The sequence below is a fragment of the Macaca thibetana genome, chromosome X (assembly GCF_024542745.1).
Source record: "Macaca thibetana thibetana isolate TM-01 chromosome X, ASM2454274v1, whole genome shotgun sequence".
Lineage (NCBI taxonomy): Eukaryota > Metazoa > Chordata > Mammalia > Primates > Cercopithecidae > Macaca > Macaca thibetana.
In genome coordinates, this window is record NC_065598.1 from 41,678,209 (window position 1) to 41,704,642 (window position 26,434).

The following is a 26,434-nucleotide window of genomic DNA, read 5'->3' on the forward strand; positions in this document are numbered from 1 at the left end:
AACCAAATGACATTGCCTTAGTATCACTGGTCAGTTGCCTGAAGAGTTTTGGGCCCCTCAAGCTGAGCCAGTGGGAAGACCCATTTTCTGGGGCCTATGCCTGTTAAAACTGCTCTTTCCGACTAGATGGTTCTAGTAGAATCTTAGTGGCCCCAGCCTGTTTGGAAATGCCTGGAACTTTTTCAACAAAAGCAGAGACTCTTCCTTGATGGTGGAGAAGCACAAAGGGGAACCAGGAAAAAGCACACATCTTGCTCAAGAAGACTTTAGAGAAACAAAAACTGTAGAGAAAAAGTAAATGAACACTATAGAATCAAAACAAAAACAAAATCACTATTTATGAAGAAAAACTGGAAGGAAATAACAGTTGATATGGTGATGGGATTTGAGCTATCCTTTCTTTATTCCAAATTTTCTGTGATGTGATTATATTGTAAGTTTTTCATTCTAAGGGAAAGTAATTCCGGCAGTTAGCTGTGTGTGTGTGTGTGTGTGTGTGTGTGTGTGTGTGTAATGGGGTAGGGAGTGGTGATCAAGCCCTGGACTTGTAGTCAGGGGCTATAGGTTAAACTTTAGCCCTGTTACCAGCTGCTCACTTCTGAGCTAGTTATTTAACCCCTCTCTGCCTTGGTTTCCTTATGTTGAAAGCTGAAATAACATAAATTCCTGTTCCTGTGTTTAACAATACTGAGACCAGGCATATGTTCCTGTTCCCATGTTAAAAAATACTGAGAGCAAACAAAAATAACTTAAGCTACTTGCTCTAGGAAATAATAGTTCCTAGAAGATAAGACTGTTAACTAACTAGAATAACTCACCTACGAAGACTAACAGCTTACTCATAAAGACTCGTTCAAGTCTTTTGCTGTGCCCACTGATCCAAAGCTAGTATGTCATAAACTCGGCCCAATCCTAGTTTTGCACCTTGTAAAACCCACCTTAAAATCACCCAGCTCAGGTCCTAAAATTGTATAAAGATACTTCCAACTTACCCCTTCTGAGACACTACTAAGACTGTCAAGATGGTGTTCTTCCTTACCGCAATGAGTCTGATCAGGATACCCCTCTACTGCTTTGCATGGTACTGTAACAGGTTCTCCTGGCAGGTTTTTTGAAGACTTGACAATATGTAAAAGAGGATGGTTGGACTCTACACTCTCAGAAGTCCCTTGTGTTTCTCACTTTCTCAGATTCATGTTGGTGACATTTTCTTCTTCTTGGCTGTCTTTCTGACATGGATTCAGTCACTTTTACAAACTGTTTTTTCAGGCTTTATTGTTTTTCTTTTTCCTTCCTTAATTTGAAAGTGCAATCTAAGCTGGGCATTTCAGAGGAACAGCCACTGGTAGGTTCTAGCTGCAATTAAGAAGCTGAAGGATGGATAGTGGTGATGGTTGTGCAACAATGTGAATGTATTTAATGCTACAGAACTGTACAATTAAAATGGCAAAAATGAAAATTTTTATGTTATGCATATTTTACCATAATTTTTTTCTTATTAATATAGTACTTATTTGTCTTTTCTCTGTCAATCTGTGGATGCTCAAGTCAAACCCTGAGCCAACCATGTTCCCCAGGCTACTTGAGGAGGTATAGGAAAAGGAACACACAGGGCCGACCAGACATGGGAGAAAGAACTATGGGAGGTGGAGATGGCTCCTTCACATGGCAAAGAGGATGAGAAAGGCCACCACCAAGCAAAAGCGCCCCATGGCCTCCCAGAGGGCAAAGCCCAGAATGGCGTAGGAGAAGAGCTGTTGCTTCAGAGAAGGGTTCCCGGCATAACCAATGATGAGGCTCCCAAATACAGTCCCAATCCCAGCCCCAGAGCCAGGCACCCCAACTGTGGCAGCCCTAGCTCCAATGAACTTGGCTGTTGTGTTGTTGTCCCTTGAAATGGTGCTGGTTTGGAAGCTGTGGCTAGAGACAAGTGAGGTAAGGGGACGTGAGACTACCAAGCTGCTGAGGCTCTCATCTGTCAGTATCTCTGGTTGTTACTGCAGATAGAGCATGGCTCAGCAGCTGTGAGGTGCTCTTGACCAGCAAGGGAGAGGAGATGAACTTGGAGCAGGCGAACATTTTCAGGGGATGAGGGGCTGTGGCAGGAGAGCTGCTCCCGCTGCGGAGGAGACAGTACCAGAATTTTTTTTAAAAGAAGAAGCTAAAGGCAATTTCCTCTTTCCAATATTTATACTGGCACCATAGGATGCCAGCAAAGGGCTGCTGGAAACTGTTCCTCTTCTAGGTTGAAAGACATATACACGAAATATACAGGTCTAGAGCTTGTTAGAGTAAGGAGGTGCTCAGTGTTCAGCCTTCTCCTCCTCCTTCTCCTCTTCCTCCTCCTTCTCCTCCTCTTCCTCCTCCTTCTCCTCCTCTTCCTTTCTCCTTCTTCTTCTCCAGGGAAGAGTAGAAGAGGCAACACTTTCCTTCCTATTCCTATTTAGCTGGATTTCAAACCTAACAGTATAAAGACAGAGTGGGTAAATACCTGGAACCTGGTTCAGGAATATCTTGGTTCAGTATACCCTTCTATTCTGATCCAATGTTTGCACTGGTGGATTGGGGTACAATGACAGGAAGGGTAACGTTATGGTTAGACCAACGTTAAGTTTAGGGAGAAGGTGGATGTAACTTGAGGAGAGGCAAATGTGGTCAGAAATGGCAGACACAAGCAGTATATCTGAGTATCAATTTTTCTTTGGCAGTGAAAGCATAAGGAATACACAGGTTATTTTATGTATGTATAAGCTCGATAAATCTGGCATTTCTAGCTCTCACCAAAAGATCCATCCAGTGTCAGCTATATAATTTGTGGGGCCCAGTGCAAAATGAAAATGCAAGTTCCTTTGTTCAAAAAGCAGTGAAAAAATGCTGTTAAAGATACTTAAAATATAAAGCTTTTCCCTTTCGTCCATGGTCTCGCTCTTTGGACTTCCATGGTGTTTTTTATCTGCTATTTAATGTAGTTCCAAGTGAAGAAAAATTAAAAATTTAAATTACTAGCATGCATTTTACCATTCAGTTTTGTACTGTGCAATGACAGTTTTAAATGCAAATATAAGAGTACTTAAGTCATATGTGGAATAATCAAATACGCGATTTGTCTTCTGTAGTTTGTATGTGTGTATGTGTTTCATTCTTTTCAGAACAGTGGGAATGCTGCAGAAAAGGAACCATTTTTATTCTACTTCTTGATGCACACACATTCTACCAACACTCTCTACCTTCAGCTTACTGATGAATAAGGAAGAGTTGAAAGGAAAGGAAAAGGTTTGCAAAGACAGGGCAACCCTTTTCCTTTCCTTCTATGTTATCATTTTCTGTGGAAGTGGTTGGTTAACATGGAGGAGTAATATGAGTAAGAAAGTATATGATAGAGTTCCTTGGTCATTCGTGTTTCTGAGAATGTCCCTGCTTTCTTTCTGCGTTCAGAGCAAATTCTAGTTTGTATGGAAAACATGATCTCTCAGGACTGTCAGCAATCACACTTATTTACTCATGGATGTAACACACTTACCTTGTACTTGCTGTGGGTCTCAGTGAACTCTCATGCATTGCGGGCCCATTGGAATTCTGTGCTTATGGAGAATGACAAAAGCTTTATCTGAATGGGGTGGCAAGAAATGGTGGACACACATACAGTGTGTATCTCCTCTGCTCATGCTCCATTGAAATCCCATTGGACATCTACAAAACATAACCTCAAAGATAAAATGATTAAGAATTTCAAGATGGTGGTAGCTGAGTATTAAACCAAGCCTGTGGTCTTTCTGACTGTGGGGTTGGTGGGACTGCACAGGTTTTGTGTTCATGAAGTGGGCCCTGGACCCATCAGAGTATGATATTACATCTGAAAAAAATACTAATGTGACTCCAAAAATATCCATGAAAATCAACCTTGTTTTTACTGAAATTTTCTTGAGATTACTGAGGAGAGGGTGTCAAAGTACACCACCAGGTAAAATTTCCCACAAATCCTTTTAAGTTTCTCTCTCACCAAAGAGAGCTCTTTGAGGCAGCTGTTATGTTGGCAGTCTCTGGCCCCTGGAGTTCCAGGCATTAGGATGAATGTGGGGGAAGATGGCCTGGATTGGTTTATAGCTGGCCCCCCTTATTGACCATAAGCACTTGCTTCCCTAAAGAAGCCAGCTGTCTAAGGAGAACCAGTTGGGATGGATTGAAGGATTTATTTCACTTTACTTTATCAGAATGGTTAGTCCATGGACATATAAGGTAACTGAATTAATTTTTGTAAGTTTTGAGATAAAAGGGTGGGGTGAGAAGGAAAACAAATTAATAACTCTTTAGTACATGATGCACATGGGAGTTCATTAGTGGCTCAAAGTGAGTGCCTCCACTGGGATTTGAAACCGGCTCTCTCTGCCTCTAAAGCTGGGCTCTTTCCACTTGATTGTGCTGGGTACCACAAAAGGGAAGGCAACTCTTGAGCACCCACTGTATGCCAGCCATGTGGAAGATGTTTTATGTGACAACTATGTGATGGAGGTATTGTGAGTTCCCATTTTCCTGATGAGGAGACTGAGGCTTGGTGAGGCTAAGCACCTTGTCCAAGGTCACAGAGCAAGTAAGTGACAATGCCAACACCCTTGTCATTTCTGAGCCCAAAATTCAGGTTTCCTCAGTTTGCACGAGGCTAGGGAAGAACCTAGCTCTCCTAGCTTCCCCTTCATTGGTCTGTTCAGAATATCAGGCTGCCTCCATCATTAAGTCATTTTTGGCTGATTGATTGATAGACTCTAAAGGGCTGTACTTTGTTTGTCCAGGGATATGGGACTTGATGTGGAGGAAGGAAGAGGGATTCCACCAATCACCGCTTTGATTTAATTTTTCAATGGTCAAGCCCCTTCTCCAGGGCCTGTTAATTTTCTCCACTTTGGTCCTTCCCAGAACAGTTTCTAGGGTTAGTGGGGCATGGGGGAGGGGTGGGGTAAGGGTGGTCAGGAATGAAGAAAGCAGAGGACCATATTTATAATTCCTTTCATTTTTGTCCTGCCCCAAGCCCTGTTGGGATATTTCTTCAAACATGTTTAGTGACCCACCACAGGGATTTGCTGAGTTAGTTCAGTGGAAAGAGTTTGAACTTACATGAGATTTTAATTTTGGCTTCTGACACTTAAACCCAGGTAGGTTAGAATTGCAGTGCTTGTAGCCAAAGGCTATCAAAAAACTTCTGGAACAAAAATCAGTTACTTTTTTTCAGAATAAATTGTGAGATAAAAACAATGTATCACTTCTGGTTTTCAAATATAATTTGTAGCTAATGTACAATGATCTGTAAATGTTTTGTGGGAGGTCTACCTTTCTTTCTTCATGTCTGGAGGAATGAATGAAGTGAGGGTGAGGAGATCTGTGAGGTGGCAGCATTCCTGGACCTCATCCTCTGAGATTTGTCTGAGAATTTTGTGTTTTGTATTGGTGGGTGACTCTCAACTGACTAGATTGGGCAGTTTCTCCCAAATAACATCCCACTGAAAGAAAAGGTAGTCATGGTGGTAGGGGCAAAGGAGAGAGGGAAAATCAACCCTGAATGTTCTCTTCTAGACTCTTGGGCCTCTGAAGCATAAGGGCAGGAAAGAGCTTCTGTGCAACGTAAGAAGGCTTGGTCTCTCAGGTTCTTTGGGTTTATGGATCCCCAGTGACCATTCTGTGCTGTCTGAATTCCTGGGCATAGCCAGTGGCCTGCTGACTTTTAAATATGAGCGCCTGTGAAATCTGCCTACAGGCTTTCTCTGGCTGCTGGTGCAAGCCAAAAATGCCAGAGAGTTAATTCCCCATGCTCTCCTTCTCCTCAGTAGCCCTCCACAATGACTGAAGTGAGTTGGTGGAGAAATTCCCCAGCTTCCTAGTCCCTTGGCAGGGGAAACTTCGAGATGTGTCCTATCTAGTCTCATAGAGTTCTCTAACAGGATTGGGCTCCATTTATTGACTGCCTTTCCTTTCCTGACTCATCCCCCCCTCTCCTTTACTGGTGTTTTCTGGGATCACCTCCCAAATAAACTTAAAGTCTTGTCCTGCTTCTGTGGGAGCCTAGCATAAAACAGACCCTGTGTAGCCAAAATGGCTTTCCTCTAAAGTGACAAGAAAGCTGCAGACACTACCCCATCTCCTGGGGGCAGTATGGGAATGCTTCTTTATTGTTGAGCAGCTTAGAGAAAGCCAGTTGAATGGTATTGCCTACATTTTCTTCTAGGGTTTTTATAGTTTTGGGTTCTACATTTAAGTATTTAATCCATCTTGAGTTAATTTTTGTATAAGGTGTGAGGAAGGGGTCCTGTTTCAATTTTCTGCCTATGGATAGCCATTTCTGCATATGAATAGCCCAAAAGCAATTGCAACAAAATCAAAAATTGACAAATGGGATCTAATTAAACTAAACAGCTTCTGCACAGCAAAAGGGACTATCATCAGAATGAATAAGCAACCTGTGGAGTAGAAGAAAATTTTTGTAACCTGTCCATCTAACAAAGGTCTAATGTCCAGAATCTACAAGGAACTCAGACAAATTTACAAGAAAGAAACCAAACAACCCCATTAAAAAGTGGGCAAAGGACATGAACAGACACTTCTCAAAAGAAAACATTCATGTAGCCAACAAACATATGAAAATAAGCTCAACATCACTGATCACTAGAGAAATGCAAATCAAAACCACAATGAAATACCATCTCGTGCCAGTCAGATGGTGATTATTAAAAAGTCAAGAAACAACAGATGCTGGCCAGGTTGTGGAGAAATAAGAATGCTTTTACACTATTTGTGGGAATGTAAATTACTTCAACTATTGTGGAAGACAGTGTGGCAATTCCTCAAATACATAAAACCAGAAATACGATTTGACCCAGCAATCCCATCACTGGGTATATACCCAAAGGAATATAAATCATTCTATTACAAAGATACATGCACATGTATGTTCACAGAAGCACTCTTCACAATAGCAGACATGGAATCAACCCAAATGCCCATTAGTGATAGACTGGATAAAGAAAATGTGGTAAATGTACACCATGGAATACTATGCAGCCATAAAAAGGAACGGTATCATGTCCTTTGCAGGGACATGGATAGAGCTGGAAGTCGTTATCCTCAGCAAACTAACACAGGAACAGAAAATCAAACACTGCATATTCTCACGTGTAACTGGGAGCTGAACAATGAGAACACAGGGACACAGGGAGGGGAACAACACACCCCACCTGTCAGGGGGTGAGGTGAGGGGAGGGAGAGCATTAGGAAAAATAGCTAATGCATGCTGGGCTTAACACCTAGGTGATGGGTTGAAAGGCACAGCAAACCACCATGGCACACGTTTACCCTATCTAACAAACCTGCACATCCTGCACACGTACCCTAGAACTAAAAATTAAAATTAAAATTAAAAAAAAAGAAAAAGCCAGTTGAATGAATGACTCACAGCTGGAGGGTATCTTGGTGCTCCAGGTGTGATGGAGCACTTGGGGTCTCAGCGCAGCCACAAGGAAATCAGCTCTCCTCAGCAGGGAGCTCTGGCAGGGCTATTTTCTGTCTGGGTTGGCCAAGTAAAAGGCAGAGCTGTTTGGAGTCTAGGGGAGTCCTGGGGTGCCTGAAGTTCTGTGACCTTTCAGTGGTGCTTTCAATTTTAGCCCGAGGTCTTATGAGAGATACAAAGACAGCAGGTCTCAGCTATACCTTCTAGTAGCTTATAATCCCAAGGGGTAGGATGAGGCAGGTGTTCAAACACTTCCTATCCACGGTGGAAGGGAACAGGAGAAACAAGACTTTTCTGTAATGAGTGTTGACAATCATGGATTTCGTTAAGCATCTGAGCTGTTAATTTGAGGCAATTGGAAATAAACGGGGACACAAATTGCTTTCACTGTATGGCGCTGTTATAGGAAAAGCAACTTATCAATCATAGAAAATAATGAAGCCACAAAGGTTCATATCTAGAAGACCCACATAAAATTGCTGATAATGACCGAGTGGCAGAAATGTAGATTGAGAAATATATCTTTGAATATAATATTCAAAAGGAGCTAATTTATTTTAGATGAGTAGGTCAAAGAAAGCTGCATTATTTTTAATTATTGTATTATTCATAGCAATATTTTGAATTTGTCTAGCACCTTTCTTTTGAGGAGCTTGAGGCATTTCACATATATTATCTCATTTATCTTTTATAACATCCCAGTAGAAATATGTATTATTAACTCTCTATTGCCATTGGACTACATTTTTGCAAATTCTCTTTCCTGGGAATGAATGAAGCTGCATCATTACAGAAGCAGATGCTGGCTGGAAGTCACCTACAACTTGCTACTGAATGCAAGTTAATTATAATAGCTAAATATTCTGATTTTTCTTTGGGAAGCCATTTTGCCTCTCTCCACCTCAGTTTATAGGAAAACGAAGGAGCCTAGTTAATGAGAATAGTTATGAAATCAGCCCATAACCTTTGAAAAGAAAAAACCCTCATGCATAGTAGAAAAATGTCATGCAGAGTTAATTATTACATATGGAATTTGCTAGTTATCGCTAAATATTGATATAACGTTTCAATAGAAAAAAGGTTATATAATGAACTTTTTCTGCCACCCACTTTTAAGTGGGGAAAACTCTACTTAACAGAAAGTGCCTGGTTTTGGTCCTAACTGAAAGGTAAATTTCTTTGTCAAGTTAGGGAACACTCTGTCCAATCATTACTGAATAATAGTGTTTAAATCCCATTTCTGCTGTGCCCAAGAGGAAAATTTAGATACGGTTTTTCTCATTAACTTGAAACACTACAAAGTTCATCCATGACTTCTTCTCTATAAATTACTCTCTAGTAAGGTTTGCCAGAAAAATTAAAAAAAAATTCTTTTTCCAAGTCATAACTAAGGAGTAGCAGGAGGTCTGTGAGCCGCTTTGTAGAACTCTGGGAGCCATTGTCATCTCTGGGCTTGAGGATATGGATGCTAAAAATGGGCCACCTATGTTGTCTGGGGAGGAGGATTGTCCCTTCCTTTCCCCATGGTCTGCATGGCTTTCTGGCTTCAATCTGTGTTGAGGCCTTCAAGATATGGGTAAACACCTCATTAAACATACAAAAAAGAGGCTCTCGTTCAAACATTGTCAAAAATCTGGGTCAAGAGAAGTCTTTTTTTTATTTATTTATTTATTTATTTATTTATTTATTTATTTATTTATTATTATTATACTTTAAGTTGTAGGGTACATGTGCATAACGTGCAGGTTTGTTACATATGTATACTTGTGCCATGTTGCTGTGCTGCACCCATCAACTCGTCATTTACATCAGGTATAACTCCCAATGCAATCCCTCCCCCCTCCCCCCTCCCCATGATAGGCCCCGGTGTGTGATGTTCCCCTTCCTGAGTCCGAGTGATCTCATTGTTCAGTTCCCACCTATGAGTGAGAACATGCGGTGTTTGGTTTTCTGTTCTTGTGATAGTTTGCTAAGAATGATGGATTCCAGCTGCATCCAAGTCCCTACAAAGGACTCAAACTCATCCTTTTTTATGGCTGCATAGTATTCCATGGTGTATATGTGCCACATTTTCTTAATCCAATCTGTCACTGATGGACATTTGGGTTGATTCCAAGTCTTTGCTATTGTGAATAGTGCTGCAATAAACATACGTGTGCATGTGTCTCTATAGCAGCATAATTTATAATCCTTTGGGTATATACCCAGTAATGGGATGGCTGGGTCATATGGTACATCTAGTTCTAGATCCTTGAGGAATCGCCATACTGTTTTCCATAATGGTTGAACTAGTTTACAATCCCACCAACAGTGTAAAAGTGTTCCTATTTCTCCACATCCTCTCCAGCACCTGTTGTTTCCTGACTTTTTAATGATTGCCATTCTAACTGGTGTGAGATGGTATCTCATTGTGGTTTTGATTTGCATTTCTCTGATGGCCAGTGATGATGAGCATTTTTTCATGTGTCTGTTGGCTGTATGAATGTCTTCTTTTGAGAAATGTCTGTTCATGTCCTTTGCCCACTTTTTGATGGGGTTGTTTGTTTTTTTCTTGTAAATTTGTTTGAGTTCTTTGTAGGTTCTGGATATTAGCCCTTTGTCAGATGAGTAGATTGCAAAAATTTTCTCCCATTCTGTAGGTTGCCTGTTCACTCTGATGGTAGTGTCTTTTGCTGTGCAGAAGCTCTTTAGTTTAATGAGATCCCATTTGTCAATTTTGGCTTTTTGCTGCCGTTGCTTTTGGTGTTTTAGACATGAAATCTTTGCCCATGCCTATGTCCTGAATGGTACTACCTAGGTTTTCCTCTAGGATTTTTATGGTATTAGGTCTAACATTTAAGTCTCTAATCCATCTTGAATTAATTTTCGTATAAGGAGTAAGGAAAGGATCCAGTTTCAGCTTTCTACTTATGGCTAGCCAATTTTCCCAGCACCATTTATTAAATAGGGAATCCTTTCCCCATTTCTTGTTTCTCTCAGGTTTGTCAAAGATTAAATGGCTGTAGATGTGTGGTATTATTTCTGAGGACTCTGTTCTGTTCCATTGGTCTATATCTCTGTTTTGGTACCAGTACCATGCTGTTTTGGTTACTGTAGCCTTATAGTATAGTTTGAAGTCAGGTAGCGTGATGCCTCCAGCTTTGTTCTTTTGACTTAGGATTGTCTTGGAGATGCGGGCTCTTTTTTGGTTCCATATGAACTTTAAAGCAGTTTTTTCCAATTCTGTGAAGAAACTCATTGGTAGCTTGATGGGGATGGCATTGAATCTATAAATTACCTTGGGCAGTATGGCCATTTTCACAATATTGATTCTTCCTATCCATGAGCATGGTATGTTCTTCCATTTGTTTGTGTCCTCTTTGATTTCACTGAGCAGTGGTTTGTAGTTCTCCTTGAAGAGGTCCTTTACATCCCTTGTAAGTTGGATTCCTAGGTATTTTATTCTCTTTGCAGCAATTGTGAATGGAAGTTCATTCCTGATTTGGCTCTCTGTTTGTCTGTTACTGGTGTATAAGAATGCTTGTGATTTTTGCACATTAATTTTGTATCCTGAGACTTTGCTGAAGTTGCTTATCAGCTTAAGGAGATTTTGGGCTGAGACAATGGGGTTTTCTAAATATACAATCATGTCATCTGCAAACAGGGACAATTTGACTTCTTCTTTTCCTAACCGAATACCCTTGATTTCTTTCTCTTGCCTGATTGCCCTAGCCAGAACTTCCAACACTATGTTAAATAGGAGTGGTGAGAGAGGGCATCCCTGTCTTGTGCCAGTTTTCAAAGGGAATTTTTCCAGTTTTTGCCCATTCAGTATGATATTGGCTGTGGGTTTGTCATAAATAGCTCTTATTATTTTGAGGTACGTTCCATCAATACCGAATTTATTGAGCGTTTTTAGCATGAAGGGCTGTTGAATTTTGTCAAAAGCCTTTTCTGCATCAATTGAGATAATCATGTGGTTCTTGTCTTTGGTTCTGTTTATATGCTGGATTATGTTTATTGATTTGCGAATGTTGAACCAGCCTTGCATCCCAGGGATGAAGCCCACTTGATCATGGTGGATAAGCTTTTTGATGTGTTGCTGAATCCGGTTTGCCAGTATTTTATTGAGGATTTTTGCATCGATGTTCATCAGGGATATTGGTCTAAAATTCTCTTTTTTTGTTGTGTCTCTGCCAGGCTTTGGTATCAGGATGATGTTGGCCTCATAAAATGAGTTAGGGAGGATTCCCTCTTTTTCTATTGATTGGAATAGTTTCAGAAGGAATGGTACCAACTCCTCTTTGTACCTCTGGTAGAATTCAGCTGTGAATCCATCTGGTCCTGGACTTTTTTTGGTTGGTAGGCTATTAATTGTTGCCTCAATTTCAGAGCCTGCTATTGGTCTATTCAGGGATTCAACTTCTTCCTGGTTTAGTCTTGGAAGAGTGTAAGTGTCCAGGAAATTATCCATTTCTTCTAGATTTTCCAGTTTATTTGCGTAGAGGTGTTTATAGTATTCTCTGATGGTAGTTTGTATTTCTGTGGGGTCAGTGGTGATATCCCCTTGATCATTTTTAATTGCGTCGATTTGATTCTTCTCTCTTTTCTTCTTTATTAGTCTGGCTAGTGGTCTGTCAATTTTGTTGATCTTTTCAAAAAACCAACTCCTGGATTCATTGATTTTTTGGAGGGTTTTTTGTGTCTCTATCTCCTTCAGTTCTGCTCTGATCTTAGTTATTTCTTGCCTTCTGCTAGCTTTCGAATGTGTTTGCTCTTGCTTCTCTAGTTCTTTTAATTGCGATGTTAGAGTGTCAATTTTACATCTTTCCTGCTTTCTCTTGTGGGCATTTAGTGCTATAAATTTCCCTCTACACACTGCTTTAAATGTGTCCCAGAGATTCTGGTATGTTGTATCTTTGTTCTCATTGGTTTCAAAGAACATCTTTATTTCTGCCTTCATTTCGTTATGTACCCAGTAGTCATTCAGGAGCAGGTTGTTCAGTTTCCATGTAGTTGAGCGGTTTTGAGTGAGTTTCTTAGTCCTGAGTTCTAGTTTGATTGCACTGTGGTCTGAGAGACAGTTTGTTATAATTTCTGTTCTTGTACATTTGCTGAGGAGTGCTTTACTTCCAATTACGTGGTCAATTTTGGAGTAAGTATGATGTGGTGCTGAGAAGAATGTATATTCTGTTGATTTGGGGTGGAGAGTTCTATAGATGTCTATTAGGTCTGCTTGCTGCAGAGATGAGTTCAATTCCTGGATATCCTTGTTAACTTTCTGTCTCGTTGATCTGTCTAATGTTGACAGTGGAGTGTTGAAGTCTCCCATTATTATTGTATGGGAGTCTAAGTCTCTTTGTAAGTCTCTAAGGACTTGCTTGATGAATCTGGGTGCTCCTGTATTGGGTGCATATATATTTAGGATAGTTAGCTCTTCCTGTTGAATTGATCCCTTTACCATTATGTAATGGCCTTGTCTCTTTTGATCTTTGATGGTTTAAAGTCTGTTTTATCAGAGACTAGTATTGCAACCCCTGCTTTTTTTTGTTCTCCATTTGCTTGGTAAATCTTCCTCCATCCCTTTATTTTGAGCCTATGTATGTCTCTGCGTGTGAGATGGGTCTCCTGAATACAGCAGACTGATGGGTCTTGACTCTTTATCCAGTTTGCCAGTCTGTGTCTTTTAATTGGAGCATTTAGTCCATTTACATTTAAGGTTAAGATTGTTATGTGTGAACTTGATCCTGCCATTATGATATTAACTGGTTATTTTGCTCATTAGTTGATGCAGTTTCTTCCTAGCCTCAATGGTCTTTACATTTTGGCATGTTTTTGCAATGGCTGGTACCGGTTGTTTCTTTCCATGTTTAGTGCTTCCTTCAGGATCTCTTGTAAGGCAGGCCTAGTGGTGACAAAATCCCTAAGCATTTGCTTATCTGTAAAGGATTTTATTTCTCCTTCACTTATGAAACTTAGTTTGGCTGGATATGAAATTCTGGGTTTAAAATTCTTTTCTTTAAGAATGTTGAATATTGGCCCCCACTCTCTTCTGGCTTGTAGAGTTTCTGCTGAGAGATCTGCTGTTAGTCTGATGGGCTTCCCTTTGTGGGTAACCCGACCTTTCTCTCTGGCTGCCCTTAAGATTTTTTCCTTCATTTCAACTTTGGTGAATCTGGCAATTATGTGTCTTGGAGTTGCTCTTCTCGAGGAGTATCTTTGTGGCGTTCTCTGTATTTCCTGGATTTGAATGTTGGCCTGCCCTACTAGGTTGGGGAAGTTCTCCTGGATGATATCCTGAAGAGTGTTTTCCAACTTGGTTCCATTTTCCCCCTCACTTTCAGGCACCCCAATCAGACGTAGATTTGGTCTTTTTACATAATCCCATACTTCTTGCAGGCTTTGTTCGTTTCTTTTTCTTCTTTTTTCTTTTGGTTTCTCTTCTCGCTTCATTTCATTCATTTGATCCTCAATCGCTGATACTCTTTCTTCCAGTTGATCGAGTCGGTTACTGAAGCTTGTGCATTTGTCATGTATTTCTCGTGTCATGGTTTTCATCTCTTTCATTTCGTTTAGGACCTTCTCTGCATTAATTACTCTAGCCATCAATTCTTCCACTTTTTTTTCAAGATTTTTAGTTTCTTTGCGCTGGGTACGTAATTCCTCCTTTAGCTCTGAGAAATTTGATGGACTGAAGCCTTCTTCTCTCATCTCGTCAAAGTCATTCTCCGTCCAGCTTTGATCCGTTGCTGGCGATGAGCTGCGCTCCTTTGCCGGGGGAGAAGCGCTCTTATTTTTTGAATTTCCAGCTTTTCTGCCCTGCTTTTTCCCCATCTTTGTGGTTTTATCTGCCTCTGGTCTTTGATGATGGTGATGTACTGATGGGGTTTTGGTGTAGGTGTCCTTCCTGTTTGATAGTTTTCCTTCTAACAGTCAGGACCCTCAGCTGTAGGTCTGTTGGAGATTGCTTGAGGTCCACTCCAGACCCTGTTTGCCTGGGTATCAGCAGCAGAGGCTGCAGAAGATAGAATATTTCTGAACAGCGAGTGTACCTGTCTGATTCTTGCTTTGGAAGCTTCCTCTCAGGGGTGTACTCCTCCCTGTGAGGTGTGGGGTGTCAGACTGCCCCTAGTGGGGGATGTCTCCCAGTTAGGCTACTCAGGGGTCAGGGACCCGCTTGAGCAGGGAGTCTGTCCCTTCTCAGATCTCAACCTCCGTGTTGGGAGATCCACTGCTCTCTTCAAAGCTGTCAGACAGAGTCGTTTGCATCTGTGCAGAGGTGTCTGTGTGTCTTAGTTTACTGTGCCCTGTCCCCAGAGGTGGAGTCTACAGAGACAGGCAGGTTTCCTTGAGCTGCTGTGAGCTCCACCCAGTTCGAGCTTCCCAGCAGCTTTGTTTACCTACTTAAGCCTCAGCAATGGCGGGCGCCCCTCCCCCAGCCTCGCTGCTGCCTTGCCGGTAGATCACAGACTGCTGCGCTAGCAACGAGGGAGGCTCCGTGGGTGTGGGACCCTCCCGGCCAGGTGTGGGATACGATCTCCTGGTGTGCCTGTTTCCTAAAGCGCAGTATTGGGGTGGGAGTTACCCGATTTTCCAGGTGTTGTGTGTCTCAGTTCCCCTGGCTAGGAAAAGGGACTCCCTTCCCCCTTGCGCTTCCCAGGTGAGGCAATGCCTCGCCCTGCTTCAGCTCTCGCTGGTCGGGCTGCAGCAGCTGACCAGCTCCGATCGTCCGGCACTCCCCAGTGAGATGAACCCAGTACCTCAGTTGAAAATGCAGAAATCACCGGTCTTCTGTGTCGCTCGCGCTGGGAGTTGGAGACTGGAGCTGCTCCTATTCGGCCATCTTGCTCCGCCCCCAAGAGAAGTCTTTTAACCCTGAAATATTGTCAAGTTTTACAGTCTGAATTTAGGGTAATCCTTTTAAGAATTTAATTTTTGTATTTCTACTCTGCAGAAAGTTCCATAGGATTTACAAATCCCCCTTCTGTTGGAAAGGCATGCCAAGAGAACAGAAATGGTCACCCTGTGAAATACAGCAGAGGAAGCTCTGCTCCCCCAGGGAAGCTCACAATTGCTCCATAGCCTGTTTGAACTGGATGAGGTCCTTTTGCTGATTTCAGCTCAGTTTCTTCCATGTCTGACTAATAGAGGTGCCCCACTTCCAATCTCCTGCCAGGGTTCATCCTGTACTTGGTCAGAAAATTCTCCAGCGGTCATACTAGACTTCTTGGTAGGCTTTAAATAGATAACTTTATAAGCATTATATTTTCTTTTCAGTAACGTCATAGTCTTCTATAAGAATGATTAAGCAAATCTGGCTTCTTTTAGTTCTTTTGATTCAGCAGAGCTGTCTCCTGTTTATAAATCCCTTTCTGTAATCAAATCCTTCTGGCCATTCCTTGTAGCCTCTAGACTCCAAACAGCTACCAAAACTGTAAATAAAGGGCTGCTGGATACTTAAAAAATCCCTTTCTGCTGTCAAGAAACATGTGCTTTATACAAACCATGAAAATGGAGAGTAAGAAGTAGGTGAAGTAGAAAGTAAGAGGGATAGATATGTCAGTGCTTGGAACATAGTAGGAATGCTCCAAATATGTAGTGATTGCAACCAAAATTAAAAATAGAGTCTTCCACATTGGTCAGGCGTTTTTTTAGTCCCTTGCTGTCAGAAGTGGGGGTTATAATATACTTAGAATGGTGGCAAATGGATCAGAAGTTCTAGTGACAATTTGTCAGCTGGTATGTTTTGGCAGCTTAAGTTTTCACGTGCGGTAAGAATTTTATTTATTTATTTATTTATTTATTTATTTATTATTTCTTTAGTTTTATTTCTTTAGTTTTCACAACATCCCTGACAGCCCCAAGAGCTGCTTGGGTGCACATTGTGTACAGTGTGTGGCACACATTGCAGTGGGATCATGGGCAAGATATAGGACACAGGTATTATCCACCTGAAAGAGACACAGTATCATTTAATGGGATGGATTCACATTGTGAATCCTCATACCATTTTATTAGTATAATTATTTTTGAATAATGGAAAAAAGTAGGGGAGGCAGCAAGTCATTTGGAAATTATAAGCATTATCACTTGTTTACAGGTCTAAGAATTGTGACAGAAGTAAGCATGTAGTGCTATGCAAACACAAAAAAGGGGAACTTGGTCCAGCCTAAAGATTTACAGAAGGCTTCCTGGAGGATAAGATAGTCTAAGCTAGGTCTTGAAGGATGCACTGGAGTTAGCCACGCTCAGAAAGAGGGTGAGAGCAATATGGACAGGAAATTGAACATGAATAAACACACAAAGGTTTTCGCACGAGGAAATCCTGGTCTTTCAGTTTTACTAAAGAGTGGGAGGTGAGGTTGGAGACCAGTCACAGAAGGCCTTAATTTATTCATTTACTTACTCACTCATTATTCAACAAATATTTGCTGAGTTTCTGCAAGGTGGCAGGCAGTGTTCTAGGAATTTTGGCTACAGAAATGAACAAGATAGACAAGGCCTGGTTCACAAGGAACTTACATTCTGGTGTCGGGAGGGGCTTGTAGATTTCATGAAGTAACTAGGTCTTTATGCAACAGAATAGGCATCAGAGAACCACTGAAGAGTTTTAAGCAGCGAAATGACATGGTCAGATCTGTGTTTTAGACAGATTGCTTTAGTCTAGATAGATATAAGTGTGACTCTAGTACTTGGTGACTGTAATCGGAGTAGTTAAACCAATGCTGCCAGGAAAATTTTTGATGATTTGCCTATTTCAGAACAAAGGACATTTGGGTTTACATAAGAAAGAATTTATTGATACTAAAACGTTGAAATACGGAAGGGCTTATCATTCGAACTCAAGAATTATTCAAGAAGAGAATGTCTATACTTTCTCTATGAAGAAACAATGAACAAAATGTCTTGAATGGGTCAATTGTTCTCTTAAGTTAAGCAAGAAGGTTGAAAGGTTTAACAGATGCCCTTTTGGAGTTTCTTACGGCTTTATTACTTTATGATTTATGAAGTGAAAATAACTACAGTATAAACTGTGTACTTAAAACTGGGAGTAAGGATGTGATCAAAGTTCTGGGGGCCTGGTCAGGGTAGGAGGTTTAATTTTTTTTTTTTCCAATTTTACAGAGAAGTCATTTATAGAGAACTTATCACAGACTAGCTGGAACTTGGAAGCCCGTGATATATTATATGATTTTTAGTTATCTCCTCTTCCTCATTATCCTTTTCCTCCTTCTTCAATCCCACTGTTTTCATTTGTCCTAGAGAGTTGAGATTCCTTTTTACCATATTATTGTGTATGTTTTAGTTGAGTGAGTTTATTAGAAATGCCTACTAAATGGACTTCATTTTTATTTACTGTGGATGACTATAACATTGTTCCCAATAATGCAAGCTTGCCTTCCCTATAAGAAAATTATGTATCCTCACCTGTTTCCATGTAAACTTGCCATGGCTACTTGAAGAGGACTATATTTCCCTATCCTATTGTCAGTCTTGACTGTGTGACTTGCTTTGGCTAATGAAATATGAGCATAAGCTTTATGTGCATTTGCCAACTCTCTTATTCATTGTTAAGGTCCCAGATAGGACCCAGGATGAAGGAGCAGACCCTAAAATGAAAACAGAGAGCTGGTGTCAACCCGTGGCAGACAAAAATTTCAAAGTAAGAAATCCCCTTTGTTGTTGTAAGCTACTAAGATTTTGAGATTATTTCTTACTGCAACACAATGTAGCAAAAACTGCCTGATTCATATAATCAATAGATGTTACATTCTATTACAATGAAAGATAGTGGCAATGAAAATACCTTTACTTTTAGATTTCCAAAGCTTGCACTAAACAACGTTTATGCAATGAAAGTTTAGTTTCTTACAACATCAAAATTAGACCATTCCTTGGTATTCACTTGTTGAACCTTAAACTACGGTCCTCATTGGCATAAAAAAGCCTGCCCTACTGAAGGATTTGAGGTTGTTAACTGGTACTGTGTTTTAATAAAAAAACGAACACTGAATTCTGTTGGAATGTGAGCTAGTGGTCCATAGTACTAATCTGAATTTCCCGTCACATTTAGAAATGAAGTAGGGGTTGCAAAATGTTGTTTCAGTTCCGTATGTAACCCAAGACCAAGACATTCACTTGATTTAATAGTCTTCTGGCTTCTAAATCTTTTGACTTGTGAATGTGTCTATTTGTTGAAGCTGAAGATGTTTGACTGAGTTTTATTTTGTTTCTTTGTTTTAGCTAACTGAACTCCCTACTTTCATAGTGTGGCACTATTAGGACACTCTGGTGGGACTTTGTGTCTGCTTCTTCCTGTGCTGGCTTTCTGAAAGGGCCACTTTTTCACTTTGATCAGCTTCTCCTGTTTTCTCTTCTACCTGATGGTGCTTTAAACCCACTCGGTTTCTTTTTATTATCTTATGAGCTATCTATGCTGAACAAGCATTAGAGATTCTTTGATGAGAGCAAATATATACAAAGGTAAAACCTTCTCTTTTTATCCTATTAAAAATTGTGAATGAATATCGAACTGTCTCAATGAATGAGTGATATGATTGTCCTCAGGGGTTTGAGTGGTGTAACAGAATTGGCTGCCAGGGTAAAGAACACATTTGTGAGGATAGGAACCCTATCCTTACCTTCATCCTAATTCAGTGTATCCAAGCGGACCCTATCATAGGCCACAAACCTTGCAGTCTACTCACTACTATTAGTTATAAGAGACAGAAGTTGACTTCAAGCTATATATATATATGTGTGTGTGTGTATATGTATATGTTTATATGTACACATACACACATACATATCACATATATATGTACACATACATTATATAATATATAAAATGCTTGCTATGTATATATTGTGGGAGAAAAACTTTTCCTTTACCAACTTATGTTCAAGTGGTGGGGGCCTGTGAATTATTTGACAACAAATACAATATGAGGAAAGTTTATTCCACATGCATGTGGGGACACTCAATAAAAGTTGGCATGCTGAACAGCCAGTGTTAAGGATTTATATACCGGCTTAACAAAAAAGGGGTTGTAGGGCTTCAATGGGAAGTTATGGAAGGCTCTATTGGGCTTATTCATCCCAATGCTAACCGACAGTCTCCTTCCAGGTGGAACTCCCATCCCCAGTCCCCCATCCCCCTGGGACAGGGGAAAGGAATTTGCGGCAGCTGAATTCATACCTCCTGGTGCTAAGGGTAAGTAATCTCCAGAACAGGAAACTCCCTTAGGGTTAATGGCAGCTGTATATTCAGGAGGCTCTGCCTAAGTTTAGATAAGGCTTCTTTCTGTGGCTGCTGTTTGTTCAGAGGTTTTCAGTTTAAAGTAATCTTCATGCCACTCTGTTGATCCCTTCTCTCTCTCTCTCTCTATCTCTCTCACACACACACACCTATTTAAAATCTATTTAAAACATCTCTTTAAAATCAGAGGTAGAATAACCTGAGGGCACAGGGACTGAAAAGAGGTCATCAGGGTTTACCCTATCTTCCTTTCCATCTTTCTGTCAGGCTCCCTTCATGTGGGAGGTTTAGTGGCTGACCGCGACCAGCCCCAAGTTCATATCCTACCAGCTAGGCAGCTCCAGCAAAGAGAGCACCTTCCCATCATTGCTCTGGCAGCAACACTCCAGAGAGGATGCCACTTTACCTGATTGATTTCATGTGACCATTTTTGACTCAACTGTGATCAAATGGAAGGGGTCCTCTGGGGTGCATGCTGTCTTATAGGCATGAGACCACATGGAATGGGTATTCCACAGAGTTCTGTTTCGAGAAGAGAGGGGACTCCAGGCAGGAAAAAACACACGTTCTCCCTCTACTGTTCTGCCTGTCTCCTTTGCCCTTGAATCTCTACCTCTATTTTAAGGAACTCTAGTAAAATAACTAAATGTTTCTAAAGGAAATGGCATAAAATCAGTGAGATGGAATAACATCTGAAATCATGTTTAATGATTTGTTTTCCCCAAACCTAGTGATTCTTGTGTAAGTCTGAATCTTCTCTCTTGAGTTTTGTGCTGAGCTTTTGATTTTGATTTGATGCGGAGACATAAAATAAGCCACTTCACCTTTCTACCTGATAATTACACACCCTTAAATTAAGACAGTGATAACTTCACAGAGGTGTATGAGGTCTAATTAATGAAGGCCTGTAAAGTTCTTAAAGATCCTTGAATCGAAAGCACTTTACGAAAGTACAAAATGGTAATATTATGGGTGAAGCTCATGACAATAAGCTTCAGAGTTTTTGGTTGTATTGTATCATTTGAAATATACAAGCTGGAACTAGGAAACCCATTTAGTATACAGAGAACATGTTGTATCATGATATATGAGTCCGTTCTCACACTGCTATAAAGAATACCACCTGAGACTGGGTAATTTATGAAGAAAAGAGGTTTAATTGACTCACAGTTCTGCATGGTGGGGAGGCCTCAGGAAACTTACACTCATGGTAGAAGGTAAAGGGGAGGCAAGGCATGTCTTTTTTTTTTTTTTTAACTGAGAAAAATCATGGTTTAACTAAAGCACTGAAAACAGCCCATAGGAGACTCAACAAATTGCTGTTGGTTAGTGTGACTAAATTTGTAGATAGAAAAATTCTATAGGCACAGTGTGTTTGGATTTTAGCAAGTCACTGGTCAAAGCATGTGAGAAAGAATGAAGGATAACAATGAAACAGTAGTAGAGAATGGATGGGTTCAAAAGTGATAGGTGGACCATATCCGTACTGTTGACTAGTGGGTTGACACAAATCCGAACCACTAACATTGCTTTGTGGTCACATCCCATACATACTTCTGCATTGTTCCAATTAGCAGAGTACTAATCTTAGATGTATAAGTTGGATTTGCATTATGAATCTTATAAGATTACAAGATTCATAATGCATCCATAAGATTACAAGATTAATAATGCAAATCCAACTTATAGGTAGAGATTATTCTGTTCTTTTTTTAAAAAATACTATAAGTTCTGGGATACATGTGCAGAACGTGCAGGTTTGTTACATAGGTATACATGTGCCATAGTGGTTTGCTGTACCCATCAACTTGTCATCTACATTAGGTATTTGTCCTAATGCTATCCCTCCACTAGCCCCCCCACCCTCCAACAGGCCCCAGCATATGATGTTCCCCTCCCTGTGTCCATGTGTTCTCGTTGTTCAACTCCCACTTATGAGTGAGAATATGCAGTGTTTGGTTTTCTGTTCCTGTGTTAGTTTGCGGAGTATGATGGTTTCCAGCTTCATCTATGTCCCTGCAAAGGACATGAACTCATTGGCAAGGCATGTCTTACATGGTGACAGCAGTGAGAGAGCAAGAGAGCATGAGGAAGTACCACACTTTTAAACCATCAAGATCTCGTGAGAACTACCTCACTATCACAAGAACAGCACAGGGGAAAGCACCTCCATGATCCAATCACCTTCCACCAGTTCTCTCCCTTGACACGTGGGGATTACAATTCAAGATGAGATTTGGGTGGGGACACAGCCAAACCATATCATTCCAGCCCCAGCCCCTCCCAAATCTCATGTCCTCACATTTCAAAACACAATCATGCCTTCCTAACAGTCCCCCAAAATCTTCACTAATTCCAGCATTCACCCAAAAGTCCAAGTCTAAAGTCTCAGCTGAGACAATGCAAGTCCCTCCACCTGTGAACCTGTAAAATAAAAAATAATTTAGTTACTTTCAAGACATAATGAGGGTACAGGCACTGGGTAGATGTTCCCATTTCAAATGGGAGAAATTGGCCAAAACAAAGGGTTTACACCGTCCCATGCAAGTCCAAAACCCAGCAGGGCAGCCATTAAATCTTAAAACTCCAAAATGATCTCCTTTGACTCCATGTCTCACATCCAGGGCATGCTGATGCAAGGGGTGGGCTCCCGTGGTCTTTGGCAGCTCCAGCCCTGTGCCTTTGTGGGTACAGCTCCCACAGCTGCTTTCACAGGCTGGTGTTGAGTGCCTGTGGCTTTTCCAGGTGCTCGATGAAAGCTGTCAGTGGATCTACAATTCTGGGGTCTGGAGGACGGTGGCCCTCTCTCAGAATTCCACTAGGCAGTACCCCAGTGGGGACTCTGTGTGGGGGCTCCAACCCTACATTTACCCTCTGCACTGCCATAGTAGAGGTTCTCCATGTGGGTTGTGCCCCTGCAGCAGACTTCTGCCTGAACATCCAGATGTTTCCATATATCCTCTGAAATCTAGGCAGAAGTTACTAAAGCTCAACTCTTGTCTTCTGTGCACCCGAAGACTCAACACCACACGGAAGCTGCCAAGGCTTAGGAATTGCACCCTCTGAAGCAACAGCCCAAGCTGCCTGTACCTTGGCACCTTTTAGCCAAGGCTGGAGCTGGAGTGTCTGGGACACAGGACACCAAGTCCTGAGGTTGCACAGAGCATCAGGGCCCTGGACCTGGCCCATGAAACCATTTTTCCTTCCTGGGGCCTCTGGGACTTGTGATGGGAGGGGCTGCCTTGAAGCTCTCTGACATGCCCCTGGAGACATTTTCCCCATTGTCTTGGCTATTAACATTTGGCTCCTCATTAGTTATGAAAATTTCTGCAGCCAGCTTGTATTTCTCCCCAGAAAATATGTTTTTCTTTTATACCTCATGGTCAGGCTGCAAATTTTCCAAACTTTTATGCTCTACTTCCCTTTAAAATATAAGTTCCAATTTCCAATCATCTGTCAATGCATGTAACTGTATGCTTTCAGGAAAAGCCAGATCACCTCTTGAATGCTTTGCTGCTTAGAAATTTCTTCTGCCAGATTCCCTAAATCATCTCTCCCAAGTTCAAAGTTCCACACATCTCTAGGGCAGTGGCAAAATGCTGCCAGTCTCTTTGCTAAAGCATGAATAGCATGAATGACCTTTGCTCCAGTTCCCAATAAGTTCCTTATCTTCATCTGAGAACACCTCAGCCTGGACTTCATTGTCCATATTACTATCAGCATTTTGGTCAAAAACCATTCAACAAGTCTCTAGGGAGTTCCAAACCTTCCCACATCTTCTTGTCTTCTTTTGAGTCCTCCATGCTCTTCCAACCTTTGTCTGTTACCCAGTTCCAAAATCACTTTCACATTTTTGGGTTATCTTTATAGCAGTGACCCAAACTCCCGGTACCAATTATCTATATCAGTCCATTTTCACACTGCTATAAAGATACTACCTGAGACTGGGTAAGTTTTTAAACAAAAGAGGTTTAATTGACTCACAGTTCTGGCTGTCTGGGGAGGCCTCAGGAAGCTTACAATCATAGTGGAAGTCAAAGGGGAAGCAGGCACCTTCTTCACAAGGTGGCAGGAGAGAGAGAAGAGAGATCAGATGAGGAAGTGCCACACTTTAAAACCACCAGCTCTTGTGAGAACTCACTCACTATCACGAGAACAGCATGGGGGAAACCACTCCCCATGATCCAATCACCTCCCACCAGGTCCCTCCCTGGACACCTGGGGATTATAATTCAAAATAAGATTTAGGTGGGGATACAGAGCAAAACCACATCATATGGTTTGATTTGTATCAGTCTCCAAATAGTCGTGAAGTTCTCTTTGACAGGTGAACAACTGAGGTGGGCTACCTAATTTAACTGAAAATTAACATTGGCAGCTGTTCCTGCTAAAAAGATAATCTGTCTTTCAAATTGAGTAGAGCAGTGCTGACCCCTTTCCAGCTTCTTTCCCATAATTGTGGACAAATGACAGTTTCCCTCCTGCAAACTCTAAACTCAGAGACATGCCGGGCCCTTTGTTCTAGGTCATGTCAAATGGGATCCACAGCTGCCCTCTATAGTAACAGCCACTGATAGCAGTCCTTGCCTCTGTTTAACGCTGTTTTCACCATGGTACTCACTGAATGAGATAGATCAACACTGGCCTCTTATTTAGTCTTAATACCATCGAAAATCCTTCTGAAAATCTTTACTCCCAATGTAAAAAATGCTATTCACTCATGTTTGGAGTGCATGAATTCAGTTATATTTTTGGATTTTGGGAATTTTGGAAAATACCTAGGATAGTTACCCCGAAAGCAGACACTGAGATGGAGACTTGCATGCAGGAGGTTTATTGAGGGGGGTGAGTGATGAGGGAATCAGCATTAGATGGAGGGAGATGCTGGGCTACAATGTAGTTGTAACAGTGGCCTCAGTGATGCCATTGGGAGCTCTGGAGTTAGGCTGGCCCCTCAGAGATGTCTCACATTAAGGAAAATGGGACAAACTAAAGGAAGTTGGATCCCTATATTGACTAGTGATTGCTTGAGGGTTGTCCCCAGGGAAGGGGAGTAACTTTGGATGGGACTGTTCTTTTCTGCAGAGAGCAAGACCTAAAGAGGCACTCAGCTGTGTGCCATCAGCAGCCAATGCTCCCAGCAGTTAGGATAACATGTGCCTTGTCCTATAGAGAGATACGGGTGGTGCACTGAAGGCCATTACAATCCCAGAAAATACAGTGATGCCAAGATCTATTTCCCCTACACCTTTTTACCCAGAATAAACTCTGGTGACATTTTGACACATTTGAGTCCTGTCTTTCATCTATGTATATATTTAAAGATTACTCGAGTAGTATATGAGTGTAATCTCCTAAGAATTAGAACATCACAAATAAAGTTCCTTGGACTACCTCCTCTATCCTTGTTCCATCCCTGCAGCTCTGGTAGAACCAAAACTAGCATAAGGCAAGTGAGGCACTTGTCTCAGGTGCAAAATTTAAGAAAGCACCAAAACATTCAAGAATCAAGATACATGGTATCTGGGGAGGTCATTATGTTGGTTGAGATAAGCCAGGCACAGAAAGACAAATATCGCATGTCCTCACTCATATGTGGGAACTAAAAAAAGTGGATCTCATGCAGATGGAGAGTAGATTGGTGGTTACCAGAGGCAGGGGTGGGGGGATGAAAAGAAATTGATTAATGAGTACAAATACACAGTTTCACAGAAGGAATAAGACCTAGTGTTCAAAAGATCAGTAGGGTGTCTATAGTTTACAATAATTTACTGTTCATTTCCAAATAGCAAGAAGAGAATGATTTGAATGTTTCTAGCATCAGCAAAGGATGAATTTTTAAGGGGATGAATATCCCAAGTACACTGATTTGATCTTTACAATTGATATGAATGTATTCAGTTATCACATGTACCCTGAAGGTATGTACATCTACTATGCATCAATAAAAAATAAAAAAAGTTACATAGTATTTAATATAATATTTTAAAAAATCAAAATTGGTACAAAAATTCCTCAATGAACAAAATATCAAAATGTTAAATACAGGGTCAGCAACTGTGCAGTGTTGAGTCACACTGGAGCTTGAGGCAAAATGAAAAATCAGCCATAGTGATATTGTCTTTATTTAACGTTTTGATATTTTGTCATACATGTTTTCATTAATTTTGATTTTAGAAATAATAATGCATTAACATATTATCTGTCTTTATAACCGAATATTTTGGCACCCTGTTAACTTTTGTGCCTGAGTTGAGTGCCTCACTTGCCTCACTCTGATCCCAACCCAGAGATGTCGCTGCTCAGGGCATATACTTCTGACCATTCCGTGCTTCTTTGCATAGATGTACACATAGTCATCAGAATCCTGTTGACTTTATTTCTAAGACAGATTTCCCAGTCCTTCTACATCTCTGCATCCCACCGCTACCATCTCAGACCAAGTTACAATATTCTCTCACTGGAGATAATTGCATTAGCCTCCTAACATTTAAATTTTAATGAAATTCAAATTAATGAGTTTCTGTTATCTAAGTCATTGCAATACCCACACACCCAACATCGTCTAGAACTTCCCCTGTTATCTTCTAATATTTTTATAGTTTTGCATTTTGTATCTAGGTTTATGGTCTATTTTCAGTTAACTTTTGTGAATCTTTTTTAAAAGCACTGTTCTCCTAACTTTTTTACTCAACCATGAATTT

General features: G+C 41.0%; 1 pseudogene; it reads right to left on the reverse strand.

The window, feature by feature from the left end:
* Window positions 1-1,553: 1,553 nt before the first annotated feature.
* LOC126945528 (ATP synthase F(0) complex subunit C2, mitochondrial-like) lies at window positions 1,554-2,127 on the reverse strand (annotated as a pseudogene).
* Window positions 2,128-26,434: the final 24,307 nt, after the last annotated feature.